Source organism: Halyomorpha halys, unplaced genomic scaffold, assembly GCF_000696795.3.
Source record: "Halyomorpha halys isolate HHAL.00 unplaced genomic scaffold, Hhal_1.1 Scaffold723.1, whole genome shotgun sequence".
Classification (NCBI taxonomy): Eukaryota; Metazoa; Arthropoda; class Insecta; order Hemiptera; family Pentatomidae; genus Halyomorpha; species Halyomorpha halys.
The window spans coordinates 783,127-799,158 of record NW_027110197.1 but is presented as its reverse complement, the minus strand read 5'-3'; the positions used below and the strand labels follow the sequence as shown (position 1 = coordinate 799,158).

At 26.2% G+C, this 16,032-nt stretch overlaps 1 protein-coding gene across 1 annotated transcript in view; it reads right to left on the bottom strand.

The window, feature by feature from the left end:
• Positions 1-12,976, bottom strand: part of pb (proboscipedia) — a 162,309-nt gene extending 149,333 nt beyond the window's left edge. The window contains exon 1 of the mRNA XM_014428468.2: positions 12,859-12,976. The gene's annotated coding sequence lies outside the window, so the exon portion shown is untranslated. The remainder of the gene's footprint in view (positions 1-12,858) is intronic.
• Positions 12,977-16,032: the final 3,056 nt, after the last annotated feature.

The following is a 16,032-nucleotide window of genomic DNA, read 5'->3' as shown; positions in this document are numbered from 1 at the left end:
TATACCAACCATTGTATATCTTAATTTTAGTTATTTTTGTTCATTTTTTTAAATATAATTTTTCACTTATAAAATATAATCATTTTATTTTTCAAGTGCCTTTTTTCAAAGATTAAACTATTTCGTTATTTAACATAAGGTTCATTAAGATAATTGTGGATCAAGACATCATATTAAAGAATTATATTAATTTACAAGTATATTAATTTAATTAATTCAAATTAATCATTAATACTAAGAATTTCGGATGTTATAACTGAATGTGAGGGCTCCGTTTTAAGCCACAGTCATGTGAACCGAATGAGGTATTGATTGTACGTTAAGAACAATTTATGTTGTAGCATCCAAAACATGCATAAGCAAAGAAACTATTTTAAATTTAATTTTTACTTTATGTTTCAACAATATTCATTATAAAATTTAATAATAATTTATATTATGGTATCAAAACTTATGTTAGATTAGATTTCATATATTCATTCACCAGTTGTATTTCATTGACATGTTTTCTAGTAGTATATATTACTATCGTATATCGTATATTATTACTCCATCATTTCTTATATAGGTCTTTATTAGACTATAAATAGTTTAGTTTAGTTTTAATTATTTTTTAGTTATATACAATTTAAATAATTAGTAGTATTTCTGGAAATAATTTATAAATTGTTTAGTTTTAGATTATAAATAGTTTCGTTAAACACCGGAATAATTAATTCAAAATGAACAGATAAATACTTCATTTTATGTTTGTTATTTTTGGCTGCGACCGCTATACAAATATCTATTCAAAGCTTTACTATCAATTCGTATTCTTAAACAAAAGTTTCAACCTCGTTTATAAAGAGGTATAAAAACATGCTTTTTAACATTTTAAAACTTTTTGATAAATAAAATTATTGTAAAATATGTAAAAAAAGTTTTTCCTTTCACAACTTTTCTCAGTTTACACCTACAGCGCTGAAACATGATTATAAAATTTAAAACACTACTTTACTTCCTACCATTTTTTAACAATAAGAAACGTAACAGCTTACTTTAAAAATAAATCTTAAAGATTATTAATACAAATGATTTAGCAAAATATTTGGCCCGAGGATAATATGACGAGTAAAATTAAAATGGAAATTTAGAAGCTAAAAAATGTTAAGTTGAGTCAGATGAAGAATGTCTTTTCCCTGTTCTAGTGACTCTTGTAAAAATGAGCAAAGAACAAACCGGAGTGTATATGGGGAGATATAATTATTACACAATTGTTTCTAAAATTTAATTATTATACGTTTTCATTTGCGAATTATGTCAATAAAAGGATACGTTAACTTTAAATGATTATTTTAAGCATAGAAAAAAAATTAATAAATCAGCCATTATATTCATTGAAGAGTTAGGCTTGATAATGGTTTTCACTGATCATTATTCTAATAGCTTCATCAGAGCTAAAATTAATAATTAAAGAATTTAATCATCGAACAATCAGTCATCTTGGCAATTTAAATATTATATAATACCTGTAACCGCTAATTGCCCCATCAAGATTATTGTAGGATGTTTATAGCCAAAGTTTTAGAAGTTACATATATTTCAAGAATCATGGCTTAGTTCTTTATGTCCATATATATATATTAATAATTTAACACTTGTTAGAATGTATAAAATGTTATAAATAATATGGATAAAAATGTTTTGAATGCATAAATTCATCGAAACATTAGATATTCCTTATAAACATGTTTCCATTTAAAAACTTTCTTAAAGAAAATAATAACTATTAAAGACATCCATCGAAAAGACTAAAAATTGAACGCACATATGGAATTAAGAACAAACAAAAAATTTTTGGGTTTATAAACTAAATTGATGTGTTAGTGATGTATAGGAACGTTGAGTCTTAGGAAATATTAATTATTAAGCAGGGGCATTTTCGTACTAAATTCTATTTTAGGTCAAAATAAAATAAAATAGTATGGTTATAGATATAAAATATGTTTTCCGGCGTCCCCAAGCGTTATCGGATAAGCCCGTGCAAAATCAAAGCCTACTAGATTCAGCTAAAAATATTTTATCAAAGTCTAGAAGATACATCTCTTTCAATAACAAGGGATCCATTGTTATTGCAGGAATTGTAACTGTTTTTACTATATATTAATCATGTATTTCCAGAAGGTATTTCCAGTCATCTCAGTTTTGATTAATGATAGGTAATGAAAATTCTAATTTATGAAAAATTCAAATTTATGAACATTGCAACCAACGAATTTGGTTTCATTAGTCGAATTAGGGTTTTGTTAGAAAAGTATAGGATTATTAATATTTAAAAAAAGAAATATATCGATAATTTTTTTAATAGTTTTTATCCGTTATATCCTAATTCCGATATTTAAACATAAAATAAAGTAATAATTGTCTAGTACACAAAGGTAGAATATGAATGTCGGTAGAAATAATGATTTCCCATATTAAATATTGTAATATCGATATTAGCATAAGTCCATGAGCACATTATAGAGTTGAGAAAATACGAAAACTTAATATTTAAATACCGTAATATAATCATATACTCCAGAACTTAAATATATTTCTTAGAAGATTTTATCGATAATAAATCATTAGTAGTGAAAGTAGTACTAAAAACGTTGAATTTGGACATACAATGTCCTAAAATTAATTTTTAAATTAAAGATTCTCAAAATATTGAGTAATAATATTATCAACAATATTACTTAAAGTAAATAACATACATAATGAATTTAAGTTAATTACTAACCAATATATATGTGTATAAGTCATACTCATTAGAAATATTGGTTTTTGAAGAAAACGGTAGAAAAAGGTAACTAGAAATAAGCTTAGCTTAAATTACTAATAATTAATATGATTCCCTATTAATTGACTTTTTCATGGGGTAATTTGACTTGTAATTAAGGACCAGGGCAGAATAGCCTGCAAAACATTTTTAAATTTGGATGTAAGGTGTACATTTATATTTAAGGCATTTTAATTTATTAATAATAATGGTGTTGTTAAGATTGTTACAAATGGATGTATAATAAGCTGTTGAGACTAAAGAGTGTTGACACTTAAGTGGATACCATTTGATTTATTTAAAAAATAAATACCAGTCTCAAAAAACTATTATTTTTCTGTTGTTATAAAAATAAGTATTTTAAGGGGTCTCGGTGTGGTAATAAAAAAATTTAAATTTTACATTTTTAAAAATACAACAGTTTCACACAAAATAACTGTCATAGAATCGAGAAAGATTTTGCGGTATCGGCTTTTCCGTTCGGATCTGTTGTTTTTACTTCTTCTCTTTTTGTTCTTAACAAGATTCTTTAAGATTTTTTATTTATCTATTATTTATTATTATCAGCAATGAAAAATATTTATTTTTTTCAAATAATCAAAAATGGAGAGTGCTTTATAGGAAGATTTTATAAAAATTCGTTATTTAAGAAGTGTCAGACAATTTCAATGAGGATGAGTCATAAATGATATTAAAGACCAACTCGTTATAGAAGTTTTCGAAGAAATCGAAAAAAAAAATTGGAAAATCGATTTTGTAATTTCAGTTTCGTACTTTTCGATTTGGAACTAGTAATTAATTTTTATAATTATGGTTTTTTTTAATCTGTTTCGAGATATACTCCAGTTTCATATTGTTTTGTAATTTTACAAATCTTTATTTTCCTCTTCATATCTATCTATATAACATACAGAAACACACCATATTTTTATTTTTATAATTAATAATAAATAATAAAAAAAAATATCTAAAATAAATAAATAACGAATTTTTATAATTATGATTTTTCGAATCTTTTTCGAGATATTCTCCGGTTTAATGTTGTTATGTAACTTTACAAACCTTTATTTTCCTTGTCATATCTATACGACAGAAACAACATATTTTTACACGAGGTTCATGTTCTTTTCACTTTTTTACTCTTTGTTCAGAGTGCATTATAGTGATGAAGATGTGTATAGTAAACAGATCCAGAGGTGTACAGAGATAGGGACATAGAAAGAAAAATAAACAGTGGATCGGAGCTGGGTAGTAATCAATGAGCTGACTATAGCGGGCAGACAGGGGCGTGATGGATAACCCACCTGCACTTCTCAACTCCTTCCTTCGATATTTTTCAATAGTTGCTGTAGTTCTCTTTCTTACATGTCCAATGGTTCTTCTTAAACCGTTTCCAACGTAGTGGAGAAATAAGATAAAACTTTTAGATCAGATTAAACAAATGAAAATATATTTGTACCTCCTCAGTTTCAATGGGGACACTTACTTAAATAGTGATGTAAATATCGAGTCAATAATTTTCAGGCATTAGTTCAATTTATAAACAAAAATATCGATATGTTGATATATATTATGCCGCGATATTTTTAATTTTAGAAAGAAGGTAACGTTAGAATGGGTTATCGAAAGTAAAATATTATCAGTAGTGTCAATATTGGTGTAAATTTTTCATTTTTTTTTTTAAATTAAGAAAACAAAATTAATGTATATGGAATTTTTATGTTTTAACACCATTATTATGTTGAGAGGTTAGCTATATTTTCTGATCTATTTTTACTTCCACTTAACTATATTTGGAATATATAGTAGGGAGAAGTATTGTGAACCTAAAAAAAAATCAAATTCGAATTTCAACGGAAATACATGTTTTGAGATCCTCTAAATCAAAAAATCCTAGTCTTGCAAAATAGTCTCAGTGTGTACAGCCTTAGCAGTGTGAGCAGCTCAAAATCGAAAAATTCTACGAAACTAAAATTACGTATTTAAGGCGTGTATATGCCTGGGATGTGACATAAACCTTTTTGATAAAATCGATGGATGGGAAGTGTCATATAACAAAATCGATTTTTCAAACTTTTTTTTCCATTTCCTCGAAAACTACTATATAACAAGTTGGTCTTTAATATCAGTTAGTATTTATCATCATTGAAATTGGCTTAAATAACGAATTTTTATAAAATCTTCCCCTAAAGCACCTTCATTTTACTCATTTGGAAAAAATAAATATTTCTCACTGCTGGTAATAATAAATAATAGATAAATATTACATATTAAAGAATCTTATGAATAATAAAAGAGAAAAAGTAAAAACAACAGATCCGAACGGAAAAGCCGAGACAGCTCCATTTTTCCTGATTCTTTCATGCAATCAAAGACTTTTGTCAAACTGTATTCATAAAAATATAAAATTTATACTTGTTATAACAGCCTCGAGGGATCCTACTACTTAGTACTTAATACTTATTTTTATAGCAATAGAAAAATACAATTTTTTGTTCATAATTCCAACAATTTTTTTTATTATCATCATGACGCTTATAGTAAGATTTGTCCGAAACGTTGGCTAGTAAAGTAAAAGAAAATTATTTAACTGAATGTTTGCAATTGGATTTCCATCCTAAATTGTTAAACAATGATTTGTGAATATAATTACAAGTAAAGAACTGAAAGTTTAAACTAATTTGGCATTAACTAAGAACTATCAGTCGGCGTGACGGTGGCGGTTTTCTTTCAATGAATACGATCAAATATTTTCTAATCACATTTATTAAAAAAAGATTGTGAAAATAAATGTTACCATTGTTCTGTTAGAGAAGAGAGTACCAAGTTACTGTTCCATCCGAATAGAATCATTTTGAACTTGTAGTGTACTAGAGCCATGAAAATTCTATTTATCAAGTTGTTCCAGTATGATCAATATTAGTATCATGTTAGGTTCATCTTTAAGGCAGTTGATGTGAATCTTTAAACCATTAATATTTAATTAACGAATATTCATTCTAGGTATTTTTTCTCATGGTACCATTTTTTGAATTTGAAACATTTCAAACCACTATTTGTTTATAAAGAATAATTACTCTTATATACATCTCAAAACATTCAATATATTGATAAACACCCATAATTTCACAAAGCTTAAATTTTGAATAAAACTTAGTATAAAACATACCTGAATATTAAGAATGAAACATTTGAGAATTAATAAACTAACTTATTCAGAATTATATTTGTAATGATTCAAAAAACACTTATTGCTTAATGATAGTCATAAACATTAAGAAATAAAATATCCGAACAGGGAAAAAGTTAATAGCTAAATCGCTCTATACCTTGGGTAATAATTTTAAGTAATTGTTTTTCCCCCGTTTAATATTAGTTTAAAAAAAATTATTATATTATTTAACAATAATCTGAAATAATATCATAAAATTTAAGTTATAAAAAAACTAAAATTTAACAATAGAGATAAAACCCGAATGTTTTTCTTAGATTAAAGAATTATTTGGAAAGAATACTAATCGAAACCAGTCTTAATATTTCTAAAATAGACTTATTTTGTTAAAATTATAAGTCTAAATCTTGTGATATATTATTTCATGCTCAATCATAGTATCTAGGATAGCTCTATTTTCTATGTATAGATTGTCTGAGGTATATTTTAGGCTTATTCATATTTTCCAACTGGTTTAAAAGTTGACACTCATATTTGATTAAAAAAAATTGTAATTTCTGGTAAATAACAATGGATATTGTCTATTTAACGTCGAATATCCATGGCGAAATTGTTTGATTTATTTCAAAGAAATTTAGAAATTACAAATTGATTCAAATGAAATATATAAATAAATTTTCAGAGACTGGAATTTTTTATGAACAACAATATATATTCCTATTATCTACAGGATTTCATGTGTTTATAATTGTTTTAATTTTTTATACTTTTACATACATTTTTTGGCATAATTAAATAAAAATGTCTGTAAATTCCATTTGGCTATTTAACGGTTAATTTTATTTTACTAATATGTTTTTCTAATATCGATTTTTTGTTAGTTGTGTTGTGACGAAGTTTAATTATAAAAATCTATTTTAATTTCTTTTTATCTATTCCAAAGTGTATAGAATTTTTTAATAAAATTGTGTTGTTTTTAAACTTTGGAGCGTCAGTGTGTACACATATCATTTTTGTTGGACGAAATATGTGACAATATATGAGGAACTTCATGGATTTTCTAATTTCTTCAAACAAAACCGTTTTTTGGCAAACTGATTTTAGTGTGAATAAATAACTTCGAAGTCTGTGAATCAATGACAAAAAGCAATATAATTCAAGACGTTTTATATTTTAACTTTGTATAAAAAATAATTTACTATTTTTGAACCAAATAAATTTTGACATTGAATTGTGAGGTAATGGACAGTTGTATTTTGATGTAGATCTCGTCATTTCTAATATTTATTCATATATCATGCCCTGTTTTCCACATTTTTTAACTAATACATTTTCTTGGGAACTGTTATGAATACCAGATATCCTAGAACAGTTCATAAGTGGGGTATGAAATTACTGTAATTTCGAAGTAGATAATCAGACGGCAAATGTTCACTGCTGATATAAGACTGTTTAAAAATTCAACTGCCTTAGGGGAGGTTCTGTGGTCAGCTAATAAAGGAATAACTATCAAGCGAGGCAGTAATCAGAGTCATTGCTGTTTTATCGAATTAACTGAACTTCAAAAGTTTAGCTTGGTCTTCTAATGAGAGGGTTGGTCCTTGGGCTGACTGAGTTGGCAGTTTAATATTTCAGGGCTTTTCATTTTCACAATACCGTAATCATAGGATATGGAAAACATAATATCATATGAAGAGGATGGGCAAATAAGTATTCAGGATTATCGTAAAATCATGGATTATGTATTTATGGTTAGGTTTCCTACCGACAGGATTAAGAAATGACAGGGTATCTAATAGGTATACTAAAAGCTATCATTTGTTATCTGAATGTAACAGCGTAACTGTTTTTTATTATTTACACTATTTAAATTAATTACTATTTCAATTTCTTATTACAAACTTATTATTAATGATTTAAAATTATATAATTCACTCAATACTATTCCTCGTTCCATTATAACACTAATAGATAAAGCCCTTCATATTTTAAAAATTTTAATACTACCTAAATTTATTATTACTTCAAATATTTTATTTTCAGCTTGAAATCACAATTACTATAATATAAACAGTGATTATATTAATAGGTATTAATGATTTTCAATTATTTAATTTGGTAAATACTAATATTCACTTTGTTATCACACTAATAGATAAATATCTCCTTATTAAATTGGGTATTGTCGCTTACTTACCAAAATTTTTGTTATGTTTCCTAATTTTACGGACACTAGTAATATTTCGAAAAAGTATTAATAATATTACTTCCTTAACATAAGATTTTTTCTCTACTTTTTTTTATTTTGACTCATTAGTAATTAACTCTTAGTTAAAGATCATTATTTACCAAAATATTTCAATTCACTTTTGATTTATAAAGAAATTTGTTTTGTATTTTTTTCTGTTATAAAATATATTAATTATCAGTAATTTATTGACAATTTTTTATATTTGTATTTGTTTTTTTTTTAAATTTTCTATGGCCCTTTATTTGGACCTAAAGAAATGTTTATAGATGGTATTTTTAGTTAGTTGTATTTGAAATAATATTCCTATATTATCTTTGTATATTTATAATTCATATCAAGTTGTAATATTTTTTTAGTTAGTTAAAATTCAGCAAGTAAGATTTTTCTTTTCCTTATTAAATATTTTATTTTTGTTTGTTGTTCTTATCTTTTACATATATACTTTTTTCAGTTCGTATAACTTTATAAATTAACGCACAATCACTTGAATAAAAAAGAAACCGTTAATCTGATAGGAACAAATTAAAAATATCAAAGAAAATAATCTATACGGTAAGCAAACTAAACCAGTGTAATACCTTCTTAAATTTCATAAAATACTAATTTAAATCCAAATTAATTATTAGTAATTTCATTTAACGTTTCGGGTTAACGATCCCCATCTTCAAAACTAAAATTAATAATTTCAAACTCAACAAATTATTATGTTAAATTATATAATAATTCTTTATTAGAACTAATCTAATTAATTTTTAAGTATATAATACAATAAATTAATGAGTTTAAAATACTTTCTTATCATATATGAAAGATAGAAATCCTCATTGTTCATGTTTCCCAATTAGTCAATTAAATAAAATCATATTTAAAACTCCTGTTAAAATTAAAAGACAAATAATTACTAGTATTATTTTAATTTAAAACAAAATAACGAAATGAATTGGCTAATATTTTGTTCAAAATTCAATTAAAGTATTTTTACTGTGTATTGTGTTTGAAAATGTTAAGATGGAAATCGATCTCCGAAACGCCAATTAAAATTACTATTCTTTTGAATAAAAGTACTAATTAACAACAGATAATCAGTCCTATAGATTTAAATGGGTTTATGTTTAATTCCTTTATTTTTTTTCCTATTTTGGCCTAATATTGTAGACTGACAAATGAACCAAATCGAGTACAGTGGTCACAAGAAAAATTGATGAAGCCTATTTTTAAATGAAGAAAAAAATGTGGTCAGAGCAAACATATAACTTCTAAAGAAAGAAGTAATACAATAATAAATAATTGAAAACTTGGAATAACTATAATATGTATGAAACACTGAAATATTACAAATAAATTTTAATATTTTTAGAAAATTATAAGCCATAAATGAAGAAGAAACTATCCTAAAACTCAGTTAAAAAAAAAATTGAAAGACTTTTATATTTTTATGTAAGCCGCATATTTTCTAATGTTATTGGAGAGTTCTCTTTATAATTAGTGATTCCTATATAATATTATATATTATTTAGTAATAATAACTTTACAAATATCTTTATTGACCATATCTATAACTAATCTATTATTTAGTAATCAACTCCTTTCTTTCAAATGTCTTTTATGAATGTAAAAGTTTAATAAATGAAGCGATTTTTTAATATAATATTTTAATGAATGAAAAGATAAAATGTGGATAAAGTAATAGCAGTAACGTTCAATACTTTTTTTATTTTAGTTTATAGCTATTATTCATATTTTTCATAAATTTATGTTCTTTCAAATGAAAATAATAATAGAATGAATGAACTAAAAAAATAGCCAAAAAATAAAATAAATTTATTACAGAAATGAATTATGTAAAACATCTGTTATAATCTGAAGAGCTGTTTTAAACAATAAGCGTTTTTAAGATAAATCAATAAAATTAAAGAATGTTTTTATAAATTAATATTCTTTCAAAGCAAAATAATAATAGAAAAATATACTAAAAAAAAAATAACGAAATAATAAAATAAATTTATTACACAAATGGATTTTTGTAAAACATCTGTTATAATCCGAATAGCTGTTATATTATTAATAATAAGCATTTGTGTTCATTATTTCTCCTAGAAATTATTAGGCAGTGCCTTTTTTTTTCCTTTTTTAATAAATAACCGTTTCTTTATTTTAAAGCGTAGTAATTAATTTCATTTAATTGTTTTCTTAATGAATTGGATGAAAAAAACAAAACGGAATAACTGAACAGACTGTGAAGTTGACAACTGTTAAACAACATGTGGTTGTATTGAAAACAAAGATCTTTTTTGTACACGTCTCACTTTACAGACAATGCAGATGAGAAATTCTCAATATAACCTAAAACAATAACCTACTGTAAGAATACACACATTGACTTTACCGTATATTTTAGGAAAAGGTGTCAAGGAACCACAGTCTCAGAATAATTAAAATTCATTAATAAATAAACTTTAAAAATACGTATATAATAAAACCGTAATTAAAATACTGATAACGGTAATAATAATAGTTCTTGTAGTAGTCATAAAAAAATACGAATTTATTTGTTTTTACTTTAGCTCAACAGTTCATTTTTTATTATATGAGGTTGTACTATTTTGAAGTCTAACTATTTTTTATGAAATATATTTTTTAAAGACAATTTAATTTCCTCGTATCTAATATAAATTATATCCGGGAAGAATTAATAGTTTATATACGATAAACCATTCATGACTTATAAGAAATTATTTAAATTTATAAAGTGGTCATTATAATTTTATAAAGTGATTACACTGGATAAAATAAAACATTTTACCTCAGTAAAACTATAATCAAATCATTTTTGTAGTAGATAAATTAGCACCGTACCTAAACTGATATTATTTATTTGCATTGAATTTTTAATAAATAATCTATTAATTAACAAAAAAAATTTATTTTGGTAAATTAGTAATAATGTCTTCATTGATAGCTGGAAATAATTTCGAAATTATTCTATACCCTAGATTGATTCTGTCATTAAAGTTCAGTCCACCGTAAATCTCAGTGTCACTAAGATCCTTATTAATTTTTTTTTCTCTTCTTTCCTTCCCCTATAAAGTTATTAAAACAAATTGAAAGCAGCTTAAATAAATCAATAGCCAGCTTTAAGGGTTATTAATGATCTGTGCTACAAAGAACTGTAGCCCCCTTTTACCGGGGAAGTTTTGAATTTCTCAAGTATATGTTATTTTAAATTCCAACGGAACATATGGTAACCATCAGCAAAATGTTCTGTTTGATTTAAAGTTATTACTGATAGGAAATTGAGACAAAATTAAACCTAAAAGAGAATATAAGCGGTAAATTAAACACAACAAATGCTTTATAAATTGAAAAGATAGAATCTCATAGTAAATTCATTTATTTTAAAGTTACATACATTTTTTCCAAAGCTATATTAATTACATTGTAATTTTATCATTACTCTTTATTATTTACTTTAGTTATAGTTAAGAAAATATTGTTATTATTATTTAGTGTTCTTATACATAAAAACGTTCGATTAAATAAACAAAAATAGGTTTGAACCGGAAACAGCTTGAGCAACGGGAGATGTGGACAGGAGACGCGGGAACATTCGTTGAAATCTCCCGCGCGCGGCACTTGACCATCGCAACCGCTCCATTTATCTAGACAATTTTGTAATATATAAATAAACTTATAACTTTTTTAACTATTATTTCAACATTATCGGAATATGATCCGAGTCGCGGTCAAGATACGTACAAAATAGAAAAATAAATATTTTTTCTACTTTTTTGTACCTTCATTGACCGCCACCCGGACCATCATCCTTCAACTAATAACTTTTCAATATTATTTTAATACCTAATAAAATATAACAATAATTTTCAAATTATTTTTTTTATCTTAGCTATCTCTCGATATATTGTATATATATTACATATATATATATATATATATATACAATATATTTTAGTTAGATTGTACTGAAGATACAGTTTAAAAAAACAAACCGACAGAATATAAGAGTTGAAAAATATAAGATTAATAAATTCAAACGAGCTATTATAAAATCTCAAATCAATATGAATTTAGTTTGTTTAATTATTCAATCATCAAACGATTTCTAATTTATGTATCGGGAAAGTATCAACATTTTTATTTAAGATATTTATAATTACTAACAGACTAAATTATAAGAAATATTTAGATTTCAAAAATATTTTCGATAGAGTATGGTCGACAATAGGATTGTTTTTTTCTTATTTATATGGAAGAAGTCACTATTGTTAGGAAGAATTCTAGGGACCGCACTGTTTTCTCTCTTTTTTTCCTCTTGCTTAGAATTATTGAAATTAAATTAAAGTATCAAATCAAATTTGAGTTATTTTGTGACAGATATTTTCTATAATTTATAAAAAAAAAAAAACTTCATATTTTTATGAAGGATAAAATTATTTTAATTTTCAACTATTTTATGTATGAAAATTACAATTTTTTTGTCCATTGTATATTGTATCCATTATTCAAATATTATATTATTTGCAGTCACGATTTATAAATTTAATTAATTTTTTTTTGTAATATATTTTGGAAAAAATACAGATGTCACTAAACTGATAAGATAAAAATACTCACATCTGCCAATAACACTGTCCAAAAGAGCCAGAGGATAGCCGCGTCATGCACCGAAGATCAATACATAAACAAAACCACGAAACCGATATATGATATATAATATATAATAAATATATAAACAAACTGATTAAAGTGCTGAGCGGTATAGAGAGAGAGCTCACGTGGAGTGCGGAGGGTGGGAGCACTGTGGAGCTGAACCCGGCGAAAGCAGCGCCCCTAGCGGCCGCTCCTCGAGTCTTTGGGGTGGGTTTTTTGCCCCTCCTCCCCCCCACCGCACGCGACCGACCAATGACGTTTTATTGTTCTATATCAATGTCTGGTTTTGAATCCTTCGCGACCAGGGTTGTTCGAGTTCCGGATGTGGTATCCGAGGAGTATCGTCAGGAAAGAGGGAATTCCATGTTTGTTTGATGAGGTGAGAGTCGGGTATTCGAGATGGTTCCGGTTTAAGACTATACGAGAGGATATACCCCCAAATTGAGTTTAAAAGATAAATTAAGGATTTAGAAAAGTAAATAATTAATTATGTTTTAATTAATTTTATTTTAAATTCAGTATTTGAAATTTAACTATACTAAAAGAAAAAATACAAGTAAATAGGATTCTAGCAGGAATTCCCAACCGTTCTTCCGGCAGTGGAACCCTTTTGGCAGAAGTAGGAAGCAAATGCTAAGAAAGGCTTGGGTACCAAAACCACTTGTGCAAAATCTAAAGAAAATCTGAGATGGCAAGATTCAAAACTCTTTTGAGTTGACTTTGAATGACCCGTAATTTATTTCGGGCTTAATTAAACTCGTTTGTGAAGTACTGCCTCATAGCATCGTGACATGACATATTTATGAATAAGCTAACCGTTAATAGCTCACCAAAAACATTTTGGAATAGGTCTCATGACCCTCCTTATAGTCTCCAAAGGAGGGATATTGGAAATCGAAGCAAGGATAGGAACAAGTGGATTTGAGTGGGTAAAGATTTTATTATGGATGGATTGATTGATATCTAGTTCGTGGCAAATCGTCAATATACGGAATACTAGGATCATCATTCAGGGTAATTTAATTTACATCAACGAAAAGAGCATTGAGGCTTTTACGAAGGAATTCGTTGGTTTATAGGCGCCTAATTTTTCGACTACGCTATCCAAATAGGTCTTTATAAGGTAAAATTACAAATAATTAACACTAAACGAATTCCTCAGCTAGCTATAGAACGTGCCAAAGTATTTATAAAATGTCGACTTATAGATTTTAATTTTTATTTTGGTGTTAATAATTGTTGATTGTTTTATCACACAGTAATATTTTTCAATCTGTAATATCTTTGATCAAAATAAATATATCAAGAAGTTGATCTAGCAAAATAACACCATAATCTGGATTGCAGTGAATAATCCAAAACAAAAAAATATACTATTCGACATCCTGGTTCACTCAAAACACCTCAAAGCAGTATAAATTTAGAGCATTTATTTCCAGAAAGCATATAAAGAGCATTAAATTAAAATGTTTAAAATCTGTATTTCCTTTTTTTGAGCACTTTAATTTCGTAGGCTTGGAGGAACATCATTCTCTGTCTAGTAAAAAAAGAAATAATTACATTTTTAGAAGCCTTGAACTTTTTTTTAGTGCAACACTAGCTTAAGTCAATCCTCGTTTCTAAAAACCTTAAGTATGTCCTTCAAATTAATATTTTGAGGATCAGGAATATGGATATTGGTTGTAGCTGGTTGAAATAGGTATAAGGCACATACTTGTAGAAACGGATCTGTACCTGCAAATTATTATCTATAAAAAAAATACAAATGTATTTACTAACGATAAAAGAAAGATGGTCCGGGTACAGCCAAAATAACTTAAACAATATTGAAACTATTGTGAGCCAACGTTTCGCCCAACTTTGTAGAGCTTCATCAGGAATGAAAAAGATATATACAAGCGTAATATAAAACTAAACTAGAATGTGGCTAAATATGATTATGTGAAAATTTATGTAAAACTGAACAAAGTAAATTAAATAAAATAAAATACAAAGTGATTTGTTCTAGTGTACTTTATTTTTATGAAGGGTGAAATTGACATAAATCCTGTGATTTAAGATATGGGATCAGTTCTTTTTCAATTGTCTTATGCTGTATTAAAGGTCAAGAAATTAATTATTTATTAAACTTTAGGCTGGATTTATGAATTTTGGAACATTCTAGGCTGCATTTTTTAGTATTTATTATATGTAGTATGTATGTATAGAAGTGTAAGGAGATGCATGTTCTCATCTTGGAAATATTTTGGCAGCGGGGACTTCAGCATAGCTGACTACAATTCGGGTTGAGGTTAGATGATATTTTTGACAGTTTTCTATTTTTTTTTTTTTTTTTGTTCCTCCTCCATCTATTTTTTGGTTTTGGTTTGCTGATCTTATCACTTTTAGTGGAACTGAAGTCATATAAGGCCCAGTTGACATCTCTAGTATAGTATATCATTTGCCTCTGACAAACATATTAATTGTTTGTTTATTAATGAGCACACACTCTAAAATTTTCCCATTAGTACAGAACTTATATTTTTAAATGAAAAACACAGTAAAATAGCCGAAACTTTAAGATTGGCCTGAAATTTATATTCTTCATACTGCTTTTAAACAGTTTTCACCCCCTTTAATTATACCAGATCATTTTGAGTTTATTATAATTTTGTTCTTGCCAATGCAAAAAAAAGTGCATTTAAATACTAGTATTTATTCAAAGAAAATATATGTGTTGGTTAAAATAAAATTGTTGTATTAAAAAAAAAGTGGGATTGTGGCTTGCAAAGGTATAATTGGACATAATTTCAAGTAATGTGATTGACAATAACATGACTTTGAAATAAACGTGTAAACTAAAATATATGTCAGAAATTTATGTTTTAAACACGAATATGTAACGTTGTGTAAATTGGATTTCATTGTAACAAACTCGTGTTAAAAAGTGATTATTTTTGTTCACAAAAATAGTTATGTAATCAAGGTATATATGTCATTGTTTGTTAATAATAAAATGAGTTATTGTATGAGGAATAAAGATATATGACAAACGACGCAATTTATTATAATAGTTGTAAAATTAAGTCCTGCTTCTAGAAATAGAAGCCCTTCCTTAGAACTGATTCGCTCACTACAAGGAATTATTAGTTCTTTTCA